Source organism: Amia ocellicauda, chromosome 21 (assembly GCF_036373705.1).
Source record: "Amia ocellicauda isolate fAmiCal2 chromosome 21, fAmiCal2.hap1, whole genome shotgun sequence".
NCBI classification, from domain to species: Eukaryota; Metazoa; Chordata; class Actinopteri; order Amiiformes; family Amiidae; genus Amia; species Amia ocellicauda.
The window spans coordinates 4,950,792-4,966,373 of NC_089870.1; the positions used below are offsets into that span (position 1 = coordinate 4,950,792).

Here is a 15,582-nt window from a genome sequence, read left to right on the forward strand (position 1 = left end):
GTACTTTTTGGACTATTTCAGGTCTAATGGAACTGAAAATGTAATGAGAGGTTTGTTTTCAGTTTAAATTGGCGAGACTGACCCATGTTAGAAGTCTCTTCTTACAAATACTTCTCAGAGCATTTAGATTTTTATTTCAAGCCATCTGGTTTCAATTACATAAACTTAACTGATAGTGTTTACTATAAAGGGCTGACGTTGCTTAAATTTCCAGTGTAAACTTATCCCAGAAACAGATGATCACCAAAGCAAGTAAAGAAGTCCATGCTAACGTCTAGTTGGAAATAGACCAGATACACTCTCTAGATCTCTAATGGTTCAGTTGTAAAAGTTGCACTTGCAGCCATGGCCTACTGACCTTTGGTCTATGAAACGGATCTTACAATTAGAGGCATGGAGAACAAAATCTTTCTAGACCAATTAGGCTAAATTGTTTGTCCGACAGAAAAGATGCACCATTACTATAAGGAAATATAGAAGCACCTGTACGCACACTTCAAGTTCAATGGGATAGTCCTTTTCTCTCACATTTCAGACTAGTATCTTTTCCCAGATCTGAACTCCCTCTGGGAGCACTGCAGCTCGTTAGCTAATTGGACACAGATGTATAGGATGGAGATTCTGTAAAAACAGACTATGAAAATTACCTCAGAAAATACAATTCATATATATATATATATATTTTTTTTAAGATTGCGATAATTATCCTGTGATGCTAGTCGTTTTTACAGAGTAGGCTCCGTTATGAAAATTTACAAAGTAGTAGCAGGGCAGACAGACAAGAACCAGATGGGAATCTTTATTTTTATATCCTAAAGATGAGTTTCAACATTTTCTGATTGTTAAGAAAATGCACATTCAAAAAACAAATAAGTCATTGATAATATAAATACAACCTTAAAACCTTAAACTAATTAATTCTCTTTTAGTGCTTTAAATCATTTCCAGCTCAATTTGTAAAAGAGTTTTGCAGTAATGATGTTTGGCATTTGATCTGAATCTGTAAGGGCTGAAGGATATCATGAGCTCAGTTTAAAGATGTAAGGACGAGAAATTAGTGTGACTATCAAATTGTTCATTAAAGGGATTCAGATAAACTCTACTAGTTGTGTAGAAGGCCATCAGTTAGTCAATAAGATCATTAGAGCTGGAAATAAGGAAGCGGCAAAGCACCATGGGAAATTCTTGCTGCTTTTATACTTGTGCAATGTGGAACACAGGAAAGATCTAGTGGGCAGCCAAAAAGCTTAAATCTCAATTGGTGTCAAGGGACAAGCTGTTCTAGGTAAACAAAAATATGATGTAAATGTATTAGGATTTGTTTGTAACCCTAAAACAGGCGTTTCCCAATAGCAGCTCAACTGGATACAAACTGCTGTACTGACAAATTACTTGCCAAGAAGATGACATGAACAAACATGAAGGTAGTTTTTGAATGTATTCCCAAAGAACAGCCATGGGAAGCAATTACACAAAAAGTGAACAAACAGAGCTATAACTTACCCTTCGGTAGGCAAATGTACTTTGACATACTGTGCACATGACAGAGCACTAATTTCTTTTTGGTATGTTAAATACGAGACTGATGCCCATTTTGTGCCGACACAAAACAAAAGAAAAGTGCATTTCAATAATGGTCATATCAAAAGCAACCGATTCTTAAAATTATTTAAAGTACCCCCCCCCCCAATTAATTAATGCAAAATGGATTAATAGGGAGCTGACCTTGAAGACCTACGTTTTTGTTTTTTTATCTAGCTGAAAACATTCCAGACCTTTGAACTCACCCAAGGGTTTGTGAACTTAACACTCATGGTTGACTAACCTCAGAGATATTTATTTTATTTGTGAGAGAAATACCTAGTTAAGCAGTAAATACTACTTGTTTATGACGATTTAAAAAAAAAAAAAAAAAGAGAACATTAAGACATACTTCTTCCTAATTAGCTGTAACAAACTTCCAGAGACTGGTGTATATGCACTTATTTTCAGGAAAAGTGGCTGACTCCCTTGGATGGTTAAATCCTGCCAGGAAGTTTCGGGAAACTGGCCAACACAAACCGCAATGTAGGTGTAACAGAATTGTCTCATGGGATTCCAGAAAATTGCAATGTAAAATATGGTCATTTTTCTAGACCTGTGGTAGGTTTTGATTTTGTACAGGTTTCTCATATAGAGGACAGCATTCACAGTCCATTTCAAACTGTAGTGTTCTACACATACTGTAAGACAATAGCCACATTTGTAAATTATGTATGTTGTGGAAGAAAATGAAGTACATAGCAGAACAGGCTTGAACTAATGACTACTTAAAGTTTTTTTCTTTCTCTTACTCATGGCCCGTATGGAAAACAAACTGAAAGAGGCCAGTCCTGGATGGTAATCTGGGAAATTAGCCGTCTGTCAGGGTGGGAGGTAAACCCTAAAGTGTTGAGAATCAGCTAAAAATAGTCCTGGACTGCAGTGGCCGAATGCAATCTCCCACAGCCTTCCTGCCAGAGAGGAAGTAAGCATCCCCCCACACACACACACACATACACAGAACTAGCCCACCGAGACCCAGGAGAGTCTGCAAGGACTGTACAATTAGACACGAGTGGATGATAAATCTAACGAGCACTACGATAATATTTATATTCTGAACTAAAACAGACAAACCCTGACAAGTTCCCTTAAATAAATACAAAATGTAAACTATATATATACATATATTTGTAGTAGATTGACTTGTTAAACTAAGACATTATTAAATCCACAGTCTAATTTCATTTATTTCCCTTCCCAACTCCCTCACCACACATATTCTCAGCCACGTCTTCTCTAAATAATCCCTCAGTTTCCCACATTCCCTTTCCTGTGGTTGCTCTGTGTAACAATTCGCAGGAGAACTCAGTTTCCTAAGCATTGGGAAGCAAAAAATTAAACAAAAGCTGGCCTGGTATTTTCTTGGGGGCTTTCCTGCATATTTTACTCTGAGCAAGAAGCTCCAATGCAGGGGACTCGAATTTCTCAATGGGCAAGAGCTAGAGAGATTCGGGAAAAGCCGATGACCAACTGCCCTGTATGCTTAACTACACACCATCGCAACGCAATAACTCCCAAGAGATATGACTTTACAGGGAATGAGGAAAGGGAAGCAATTTCTATGAGCTAATTTCTTGGATGGCAGCCACTCTGGATTGAAAGCCAGCAATCAGGGGGGGGGGGGGGTTGCATAGCCTCAAGTTCTCAGGACTTTCAGGCTGCACAAAACATAATTCTTCCTCTTCTACTCTATTACTTTTACAGTCTTCCGTTATGAAGAACTGTGATAAGCTGGCCCAACCTCTGGAAAGCTCAATGGAGGAAATTGCAAGAAAGAAACAAGCTAAAAAGTGTCTTGCCAAACTCTAAAATAATTTTCCCTCCATTGAAATCAAGGTCATTGCTTTCACTTTTATCAGGCAAAGTGTGCCGTTACGATAAGCAATCTTTTGCTTCTACACACTCAAGGTGCCTTGTTAAGATAAACACACTGTTGTGACTTGGTGCCCACTCAGCCCACCACACAGATGAAGGCTAATTTGTGGATAATCATTTCCTTAGCCCGCCACAAAAGACAACAGGAATTTTAGGCCGCCTTGAAGTAGCTAACCCCGGGGGAAGAAGGTACATTTCTCAGGAGGGCATCTTGTTTAAAAGTGGCAGCACTTAACTTTTACCCTTTTCACCTCTCATTTCATTCACCCTCAACTTGCTATTCAGAAACTAATCACTGGAAAGCCTTGAGTTTTTTTTTCCTCTCTCAATTACTCCCTTCTTTTTGAAGCTAGCGAGATAAAAGCAGTTTTAGAGCAATAAGAGCTCTAAAAAAGCATTAAAACTTTCATCAATGGTGAATGTCAAGAAAAGACAAGTTGGCTGAATATAAACCTTCAAACATTTGGTTACGAATTTTTACGACTACTGGGAAATATATTGCTGCTCAGTCTGGTGGGATGAGAATAATTGATTCTGTGAAGGCTGTTACTATAGACAGCGATGGAAAGTTAATTGAACTGATATGGATTGTTGCCGTGCAAAGATGAATAGACATAAGATCATTGGCTGAATTAGAGTGGTTGTTGATCCTAACCCAATGAATTTCAACTCAACATTTGGCAAGATAAAGTTAGCGCAAGCAAGTGCCGATTCTAATGAAGTTAAAGACTGAACCGTAGACAACTAGTAGGCCTTCTGGCTACAGTAGCTGCAGAGTAAGATGCGACATTTTGTTTCGATTACAAACAGCTGGCTTCAAATTCTACCATCTCTCAAGGAAACTGATAATTTTCTCAGCTATCTGGCAAAACTTGGACTTTAGGTTACTGGGAGATTATAGAGCTTCCCTCACAACCAGCAAGTTCAGAATTCTTTTCACGCAAACCACCAGAAATTTGATTCCATGCAATTTTCCCTAACCAGTGTTGGATTGTTACATCTCATACCCTTTAGCATCAATCATTTTGTGTACTTCTGCAAGATAATTGATCAAGTTACAACAAACAAAACAGCTGTTTGTTGTGAGTTAAGGCTTCATTTTATATGAAAAAGGTTCTCCAAAATATCATGGTACTCCAGATAAATTTCAACTTGAAATGTAGAATATTATCCTGCACTTGCATAAGCCTTTCTTTTACTTGCAGTATAGAATAACACTGGCAACTGTAGTATATATCCAAGTGTATACAAAACAATAAAAATAAACTTTTGGCAAGCATTTGTTGATTTAATGCATGAAAGGTGTCCTACCAGTTCATTTTCAGAAACACACACAGCAAAAATCAAGACTTAATAACATAATTGGATATTTAAGAAGGGTGACATTGGCTGGTTGCCTTTAAAACATATTTTCCTAAGAAAACATGCTAGTTTTCCTTCTCTGTAAACTGAAATTATGTTCTCCACTAAGGGGCATGGATACAAAAAATAAGTGCAGAAATGACCGGGGAAGTATTTTAAAAGGTAAGGCCTATTAAATTCCAGCAGTCCATTCTTTCCAAGTACTTCAAAGGTAAAAAAAAAGTTAATGCTTTGTCTTTGTAATCAAGCATCGTGCATCTTTCTTAGCCGATGCCTCAAATATGCCCATGGCAAGACTTCCCAACATGTCAGCAATACGCACAACACACTGTGTGTGACCATGCTTAATGTGTGATAAAGCACAACGTCTGCGCTGGAATTGGAAAGGAGACTGCTTTGCTGCCACACTGGCTTATGGCATGTGTTTTTTTTTTTGCCTCCCTTTCATTAAAATAATTACTGTAGGTTTTACAACTCTGTAACTATCATTATGGAGGCACCATCACTTTGCTTCAGATCCTTTGTCGCACTTTAAAAAGCTTTGTCTATGTTCAACATCTACTTCAAGTTCTCACAGATAAGAGTAGCTCTTATTGACACACTCCTTAGCAGATAATCTAGAGTGTACACTCGAGTCAATCATCCTCACCAAAGATTCAGTCAAACAGTATACTATGGCATGTGAGACCCTGAAAGAAAAGACCATGTATTCATCCATCAAGAAATGCTGGTGCAAAAATAAACACAATTGCAAATAATTTGGCCTATCTTGTTCGATTAATAGTACATAATCAATACTTCAATTTTATCCAGCGAGTTCTTGAAGGATCCCAGCAGGTTAGGTTCTTGTGACCATAAACCCTTTGTGTCAGGAAGTGCAATCGACACAGTTCAAGACTAAAACAATCATATTCCCATTCAGCTAAAAACATGCTTTTCACATATCAGCATTTGCATTTCACATTAGTATGCCAGTTGGTAGTATGTCTGCTGTTTTTATCTAAATACAAGTTGATGGACCATACAACAGAGTTTAAACCCCAAAATGGAGCAATATTGCAAAAATAAAAGCCAAAGACCAACTGTTGGTCTTTTTCATAACCTTGACTTAAGAGGACAATTAAAGCCCACTGTTCCCGGTTTTTAAAGCGAAATAGGATTCGATCATTAAGTTTGTTATTTTTCAGATTGCAGTTAGCTTTAGTCTACCAGTATAAATCCTCAAGAATATGTAGCGCTAACAAAAACATGGTATTATGGCAAATCCCAGCAATCTAATCCTAATCTGGAATCAGATGTGAAGAAGGGCAAAGCAAACAGAAATCCAATGCCACAACAACAGCTCCAGCAACACTGTGAGAAGAATATGACAAATCTGTTTCCTGCTACAGGTCTCCCACATTACATTCTTAAAGTTACCCACAGCTTATACAATTGCTTGAATGCAATTCCTAAATAACATCTAGCTAGACACTTCAGGCCTCCACATCTCCCTCTGATCCAAACTGGATTCTTCCAGTCAACCACAAAGCTACAGTTACCAAAGGACAAGAAGGAACAAGGATGTGAACCAGATTGACATCTCTCATTCCTGGGCAGCTGTCAAGCATGCATGGGTCTGAAAGTCAGCATGGGCCCCCTTTCCCATCTCACATGATATGGCAGACTGGAGCAAAGACACAGGAGAGATAAGACCCATAGCAAATTTGCTATTTTACGAGCCCAAGAGATTCCAAAGCACACCAAAAAAAAATCAAAGACCAAAAAATACAGATTTTAGCCACCAGGTGGCACTGCTTAGTTTGAAGGCAATACATTTTCCAGTGTTCTTCTGCTTTTATAACCTTTAGCATTTTGTGGACAGTGTTTCAGTAATACTTTTACAAATTAATTGCCACTCCTTGATATGGAAGAAATAGACACCGATGCTTCAATCCCTAAAAACAAGGGATTATGGAAATAGTGCAACATAACAAATCCTTTGTCTCCTTCATGAATACATCAATTTCTTAAATGGAACTTGAAAAGTATACAAAATCCCACCAGACCCATCTATGAATCTGCGTCTTGTCTAGATGGCACAAATTAATCAAACGAGGACTGCAGAATACGGTGCACCATCAAGACAATGAATTAATTGTATTCTTGATGGAGCACAAATCAGAATGGCAGCAAAAAATACTGTAAATTACAAAGACCATATACAGCAAATATGTAGTCCACTTACAAGAGAATGCAATGCTTATTGAGACATACCCTGTAAGATTTTGAGTAGAGCAAAAGATAAAAGTTTTGAAAAAATACACCCACAAGCTAGACTTTCTGAAATATGAATTGTCATTAGGCAGAGCATTCTAGCTCAGCCGAGGCAACGGAGGGGAATCACACAAGCTAAGGACGTATCTGATATGAGTCAGGAAACCAAGAAAGCTCTATAACACCCGAGTGTATTATAGAAAAGCATGCAGTCGCTGATTTGGCACCATTTTGAAAGAGGAACTGGGTGTTGGCTACAACACAGTATGGCTTACTAACACTGGTCAGGAGTATGGATAGATACGGTAAGTTAGAAAAATAAATGTAAGGATTAATAGTTAGGCCAACTTCCTTTTTTTTGCCTTTTCAGTCTTAGATTGGTATTGTCTCTATCTCAGGGTCAAAACCAATATTTACCATATCAGTCTAAATTTGGTCTGCGTTAAATACAGCACATGGGACAGTTCTGTGGGAGACTCAATTCTTCTACCATTTTCTGACATCCACAACAATTCAGAGTTTAGACTATGACACTCTTTAACTAATTGTTTGTGGGAAAATTCCTCCATTCCAAAAAAAGTTTGAAGCTTTCATGACCTTTTCCATTCCAAATCGCCCCATACCAGTACAGCAGAAAAAATCCTGGTTCTCAGGAACTGGACATGAGCACAGTGACAAACCCTGCTGGTAGTCATTTTGTTTTTGGAAAATCAATCAGACTGGAACACTGCATTATGCTTAAATTACAGAAGTGGCCGCCTATCACAATGCGTTTGTTGTTTTTTAAACAAATATTTAGCTTCCTGACAAGGTGGTTTAAAATGCGAACAACAGTACAACAGAGGACCAGTTCAAAGTACAAACATTAGGGGAAGTTCTAGCCTTGATTTTGAAATACTTTGTGAACATAGACAATCAAATTACCCTTATCAGTCTTATGCTTTGTAACCCATGCAAGAGATGGGAATACCATTACCAATTTTGGGCAAACGAAAGTCACTTATGAGACGCTCCTTGTTAAGCAATTTGTCAGTATTAAACTACAGCTCCCCAACAGTGATGCTGCAATAAAGGCAACAGACACCCTGGTGTGTTATGAGGAGTGGAATAAATACAATTCAATGCATTATTATAATGTGCCCATTTGTCTCCAAGATGGGCAATCGAGTGGATCATCCAATAAAAGCATCCACCTGCAAGACACTACAGTTTCAGCACTAGAGAGCCCTTGCCTCATTTGCTCAATAGTCCCTAGGGTGTGGTGGGTTAACAGACAAAATTGAGAAGATTACCTGTGAAGTCTGGCAGAATAAGAATTACATTATAACTAAAGTACACAATAGTAATTAATTTCCTCTAAGCACAATATGTAAACCCACACTGGTTTACTTTCTTCTTCATTTTTAAAGATGTTAGCATCACAACTCATTTGCTACGTGTGCAACTGGAACTCTCCAATTTGTTTTGTGTACTTAGAGAGGGTCTATTTAACACATGAGCAGTAATCTATTACAAGAGTAGTCCATGTGTTAATAATACAGAGCAAAAGTGCACACAAGGCAAGGGTCATACACTGATGAGAATAGAACCATGGTTTGTCCTGAGCCAAATATCTAAATATTAAGGGGAAATGAACCACCCTGCCCCATTCACCAAATAATGAGTAAAATAATTCTATAAAACAAGCAGGATTAACTTCGTAGCATGGAACAGGGACACAAATACAGAATGGCATTAGGCAGGATTTAACCTGTACAAATATCCCATTCATAGGATGAATCACTACAAAGCTGAAAAACTCTCTCCTAGATCGAAAAAAGAAAACAAATCAAACATAAAGGCAGATCTTTGTTAATGTACAGGTCAGTCTGTCTTTGCAACCCCCGCCATTGTTTTTAGCGCATTCCCACATGTGTGGTCAGAGGATGTTTGCAATAGGATAGTCCGAACCAGCCCGTTCTTCTGGAGTCCAGTAAGCTGTAATTATCTTCTACGGAGGTGTAATATTATGAGCAAACAAAATACAAAGATTGGAGTGTTGACTGAGCTGTGATGTAAGCATCTCATTGTGTGAAGGTTAAGCAGATCTGTACAGGAAATAGTCTATGAAACAGATTATCCACAGGCACATTCAACTGGCCACTGTAGTGAAGAAACAAAGACCTAGGCCAGAAAACGTGAATTACACACCTGTACCAACCCATGTTTCATTCGAAATCAGTAGAATGTGGCTTCTGACAATAAGTGAACCTGCCATTGAGTAGGTTAATGTTTAGATTTGGTCTGAGCCGAAACTTAATTGCATTTTCATTAGAATGGGTTAAAACTAGTTCAACTTCTCAGTTCAAAGATTAGATCATGTATTAATTTTAGGGCAGAACAATAGAAATGCTGTCAGAATCGAGAGCCTTGACAGGTGTACAAACTGTACAATTTGCCTCGTTTTGGGCAAAGCTGTTTTGTGTCACTCCCTGGCTGTGATTTAATTGTAGGCGACTGATGAGGCAATAATCAAATTCTTTACAGAAAAACCTACAGAGCAACGTTGCGTGACCAATCTCACTGTGTTCATGCTAGCCTGCTGGTTACTCTAATTAATCATGATGTGTGGAATTCACTTCTGTACAGTTTTCTCAAGACTTTAAGCTGTAAACTTTTGCCGTATTTCTGCCATTTCTCACTGGATGGTGAGATGTAAACAAGTCCAGAAGAAATAATGCTTGACTCTGCATTATTGACCTATGTTAACCTTCTAGTGGACTTTAAATAAACATGGGAATACTTTCTTATTAACAATATAATAAACCAGTTCATAGTCCACTTCTAAGTCACAGGAAGACAAAGGTCAGCATTTGTATTTCAGTTTCGTCAGACAGGTATTTTCTTTAGCAGATGCTATCAATTCTCATCGGAGTGGCTGGTCTTAGGATTGTGAAAGCTACTGAGAAGCATGGCTCTAGTACTGTATAATGCTCAGTTGAGTTTGACAAGGTTTTCACAATAAGTAAAATTAAATACATACATACAAGACATGCGTCTAACTACATCCAATTGCTTTTTGGGTGTCTCCCTATGATTGTGTGCACAGCAAATGCATCATTTCCATTAGTGTTAGGAGCAAGAGATATCTGGTTTAGGATGCGAAAAATAATCTTGCCACTTGTGGTGGTGTGATGTCCTGGTACATGAAGCTCCTACTACCTCCTGCCTGCCCTATGTATAAGCCTCTTATTTCCCAGTTTGTCTTTTTATTTTAAAGCCTCCAGGCTATAAACCCAGAGCATGCATCTCTTACAAGGCAAGCATGAACGTTTAATCATTATTAGGATTAGATACTTTGTTAGGCTTGAGATACATGTGTGCTGTGCCAAACTTTCAAATGGCTTTTAATTTGGTCAATTCGTGATGCATCGTTGACTTAACTAGACCACACAATGCAGTTGTAGTGCTGTATTGTACTTTTACTAAATCAGTGTATCATCATTACAAATAATACTACCAATAACAAAAGTCCACATACAGAACAGCTGTATTTATGTTTTCACTGATACACAAACAAACACAATCGTGACAGTTTGGTTGCAACTGTTACCGCAGAGATGTTATTACCTGATCACACATGAGTGCAAACTTGCGTTTTTTCGTGGCATCTTGCGCACAGATGTGTTGGATGATTGGCTTCCCAGCGGACACACAACGTAGTATTGTTAGCTCGTTAACACAATGACTTTCGTCGTTTTAAAATGGGAAAAAAAATCGCTTATCCACTATTTAACAGTGTGGCATTAAATACAGGAAAAACAAATACCTATTTTGTATGCATGTCTATGCTAGGTGTTCACTGCACCTACACCTTTAAAAACACCTGGTTGCACAGCAGGTAAAAGCATTGCTCTCCCTATCTCTCAACTAAGAGAAACAAACTCCGGGAAAGTCACACAAAGTCCAACCGGCCGGTCCACAAAGCGTTGCCAACTTATACAAGATAATAATGCAAGACCATTGCCCCCACCCCTCAATACAGACAAGTTTAGGGCTCGTATGTGTGTGACACAAAAACAGTTAGCCTTACTTGTTTGTACAATAACGCAGTCGTGCAAAAAGCTGCTACTCACCCAAAGGCTTTGTGAACTTTTCTTATCCTCGCAATCAGACCGGCGACCTACGCAGCATTAACGTCCCATGCACATTCAAAGTGCGTCTCCTTAAAAGCACCACTAAAGTCCTGGGAAAAACAACTTCCCGAGCTACCATTCAATCCAGTAAAAGCCTGCCCGCTCGCCTCTGCTCTCCCTGCCCACACTAATACAGCCAACGCAAATCCGCTGCACTAGCCGCAATGGGGAAAGCGCCGCCTCCTCTGCGCATGCGCGGCACAAAGTTACAACGTTTCCCCAATCCTTGCAAGCGGCGTTGTAAGGGATTAGCAAATTGTAGCACCTGCGTGAAACTCTTTACACGCCATGTTTATGCACATGATAACCACTTTTCATAATTTCAAAAAAGTATGCCACTGCGTTATATCGTCCACACAACAGAGGAAAAAGACACTAATCCAGAATGCATTACGTCACCTCGGAAGTCTGGCTATTGGTAGTGCTTTTACAGATCCATTTTGAGCGCATTTTTTGAAAAGTGGATGGGCAGGTAGCTGTATGCTGGTCTTTAGTTAGGATCTAATTAATCTGTTTGAAAGCAACAGGAAATGCAGAGGTTTAAATAAGAAGACAGATGCTAGCTAATGCCCCCCGCCCTCTTCCTCCTGCTGATAAGAACAATAATTAGCAGTAATAGAATAAGCTGTAGTAGTCATAGTAATAGTACTATCTGATTTCGTAACAATACTTACACTGTTTGAGGGGTTTTCAGGAGTGCTGTTGTTCCTGTATACCAAGTTTTACCACTGGTAGGCAAGGGAGATGGATAAATGGGTTAAGAAGTTGGGGGACTGAGGGAAAATGACATCTCAGAAGGCATTTACAATTAATCATCAGTGGAACATAGGTATTTGGACACAAACAATTATATTCTAGCAATTACTGTGATTGTTCTTGTGCCATACTAAGTTGTAAGGCAAAAAATAAGGAATATTTGAATGTAAATCCAATCTTGTCACCACATAAAGTATAGAAGAACATAAGACCCATTTCCACGTCTTTCTTTTGTGAATGTGTTTATAGCAAGATGACTTATTCTTTACTGACAATAAGATATGGATTGTGGCACTGTAAACTATACACACCTTTGGGGAATGTTCTGTTTTAAAGGATTGTTAGTCACCTTGGATGTTTTCCTGTGGGCTGTGGGTACTGCTCCTCACTCAATACAGGTTTGCTTATTTGACACAGTCAATGCCGTTGCTGCAGTGACTGTGGCTGGAAGATGTTATCTCAGTGTTGACACTTCACAGTTTCCGGCTTAAAGCATAAGTTTAGACTATTAAGACTATTTATCACATGTATCTCTGTGTATTTTTACACACAAACATCTCTCATATTGTGTGTGTGTGTGTGTGTGTTTCCAATTATGTTAATGCATAATATACTTTTTGCATCAGAGTGTTCCTTTGCCTAAATAGATCTGAGGCATTTAAGCAGATGTTTTTTGCATTCATGTAAGTTTTCTGTGCAACAAAACATTCAAAGCTCGGCCCACAAACACTCGACCTGATCTCCAGACAGAAACAGAGTGGGGACAGATCACCACCCCACTGCTGGGGGTCAGCCGGAGAGTGATTTGGGTTTTGTTGGCGTATGCACTGTTTCACGGTGTTGACACGGTGAGAGGCAGGCCCCACCGCACCTAATGACATTTGCATTGTGCGAAAAAATGAAACAAACAAAACAACACAATTCTCACAGAGGGAATACAAGGAGGGCAGGCCAGAGAGCTTAATGCACACAATCAAGAAAAGAGAAAAGAAATGCCTGTGCAAGTATAAACCTGTCTATAGCCAGTAACCACACACCCATACAAGTACGTCTACAAAAGCTCTGTACTTTGGGTTTGTGGTCCAACCACATCTATGCCTGACTCAGAAATCAGATATGTTAAACTGCTACAGTTCTCCTGTGTAGGATACAGGATGCAAGACTAAGTTATAAACAAGCTTCCAAAATAATACTTTGAAAACAACATCAGGAAGTGTTTTGTTTGCCTTTTAAAGTAGTTTGCATCTTTCAGTTGCACAACATAGATTGGCTTTCTTAAGGACTTTGTAACAGATCAGATTGTTGCATATGCCAGTACAAGCTGAGACAGTGATATTGTCAACACCTTGTAGTTGAGTTTTTAAATACATTTATTTTTTAATGACTTACAGCAGGAGTGCAGTCTGTGCTTAGATTCTGAAACCTCAGATCAGGTCAACAGATTACATTTGTATTATCTTCTGAATTTTACTTTCAAGGTGTTTTCTTTACAACAAGTGACCATTTATATCTGTGCCTATCTTTTCACCAAGTATTATCCAAATCTCTCATATGTATGCTTTCTGTATTCATAAATCCATAAGGGACAACAACACCACTTTAAGTTACATGTAACATTATAAAGCAGACACCAAAAACTGTAAGACTTAAGACTCATCACATATTTGACTAATTTAGATTTGATGGGTTGCATCTCATAATGATATTACAGCAGGACAACTTGAACAAAGAAGAGGGCAACAATTGTTCAAATGGTTTAAACTTAAGCAGTAAAATGTGGACTCATGAATAGACACATTCTTCCTTTAATGACTCACCGTGAGGGAAGATAAGAGGTCACCGAGCACCTGTGGTGGGTTTCGGTCAGATGTTTGAGAATAAAATTCAGCTTTTGTGTGTTGTCGTGTAAAGTTCAGTCTTGTGCAATACATGCTCTTATCGAGCTCAAATGGTCACTTTGCAAAATGAAACTCTTATGACAAACGGGCTTGGATGTTTATGAGTTGAGTTTACTATCTTGAGAAATTCACTTAATTCACCCTGCTATAATAATCATCATCATCACCACCATAACCGACTCCCATGCTGACATCTCAATTTGGGAACCAGTACTCTGTGACAGGTAGGAGGTACAATCCACTGAAACAGAGAATAATATAAACATTTTATACAATACGCTGTTTAAATCCAATGTGGATTTCTATAACAGCAGTCATCTTGACAAAGGTATCCTTACAAATGAAGAGGTTTGTGTCCTGGAAAGAAGGGACTGGAAAATATATTTCAAATTTACACACCTTTTAATTTGTTTACATGTTCTTCTTGTCTAGGTGGGAACAGACAGTGGGACACAAGTCTCTACAAGCCACTGCACAAACGAGTACCTGTGTAAACCTCAAGGCATTTGTTGGAAAATCAGTTCAGAATAACAACACTAGGAGCTAGACTAAATCAAAACTCTGACCTACCCAAGAATCGCAAAATACCAATCTGTATCCTATCGTGGTTTAATGCATTTTCTGTAAACTAAAATGCGATAGGGTACAAATTCGTAATTGGAGATTCATGACTGGGTCAATTAATGGTTATGATTTGATCTAGCCCTAGGTGTGTATTATCATTTCACAATCACAAAAAGTGTTCTTTATAAGAAGCATCCACAGTTATATAATTTGTATTCTAGATAAAATAGGAATATTAGTCATAGTAATATTCTAATGTAAAACAATGCCTATATATATATATATATATATATATATATATATATAGTTTAAATAATGCAGATGCAAGCACTCAATAGGCAATAGACAATGCATCTATAATGCATGATAAATAAAGCTATTAGTAGCAAATTTTGAAAGCGGACAGATATAGACAACATAATGGAAAGATTTGTAAGCTGCCAAGAACAAGGCTGATGGTCAAGGTGGGTTTGCAACAATGCTCAAACTTAATTTATCTTACAAAGTGTCTTGAAGCTTTCGCTTCAGAACAGCAGAAAAATTTAAAGTTTCAGTTTTTACGGTCCTCTATATGATCTGTATCTCAAACTTATATTTTAAGGTTAAAAACTGACTGAATTACACTTAGACAGCACTGAAACAGATTGGAAATACCCAATCATTCCAGACCCATACAGAACTTGCAAAACTGGAGTGGGGCAAAGATGTTGGAGGACAAACCCATACTATATGCCAGATAGCAACACCATTACTTATTTTGTGAGCAAGTCCACAATCTTGAGTTGGGAACTACGGTCCATTTCTGAAAGAATCTGTATGCAGCCTTGTTTTGCTTTTGTGTGGGAATTACACAGAAAATGAACCCATAACAGAACATCATGCTTTTAAAAACAACACTGACACCATCTGGTGAAATGTAGAACTTAAAATATGATCACTTTGGGCTGGTTTCCCAGACACATATTAGCACTAGTCTTGAACTACCCAATATTAGTAGTACCATAGAGTAGTACCATAATTGTGCTAATCAAGGTCTGTGATTCAGGTGTAAGTCCCCCCCCACCTTAAAAACAATATTTGCTTTTTCTGCTTTGATGCTCTTAAAGACTTTC

General features: G+C 38.3%; 1 protein-coding gene across 4 annotated transcripts in view; it reads right to left on the reverse strand.

Annotated features, from left to right (window-relative positions):
• Positions 1-11,399, reverse strand: part of LOC136717248 (pleckstrin homology domain-containing family G member 3) — an 89,836-nt gene extending 78,437 nt beyond the window's left edge. For all 4 annotated transcript variants that reach the window (XM_066694769.1, XM_066694767.1, XM_066694770.1 and 1 more), the window contains exon 1: positions 11,193-11,399. The gene's annotated coding sequence lies outside the window, so the exon portion shown is untranslated. The remainder of the gene's footprint in view (positions 1-11,192) is intronic.
• Between the last annotated feature and the right edge of the window lie 4,183 nt (positions 11,400-15,582).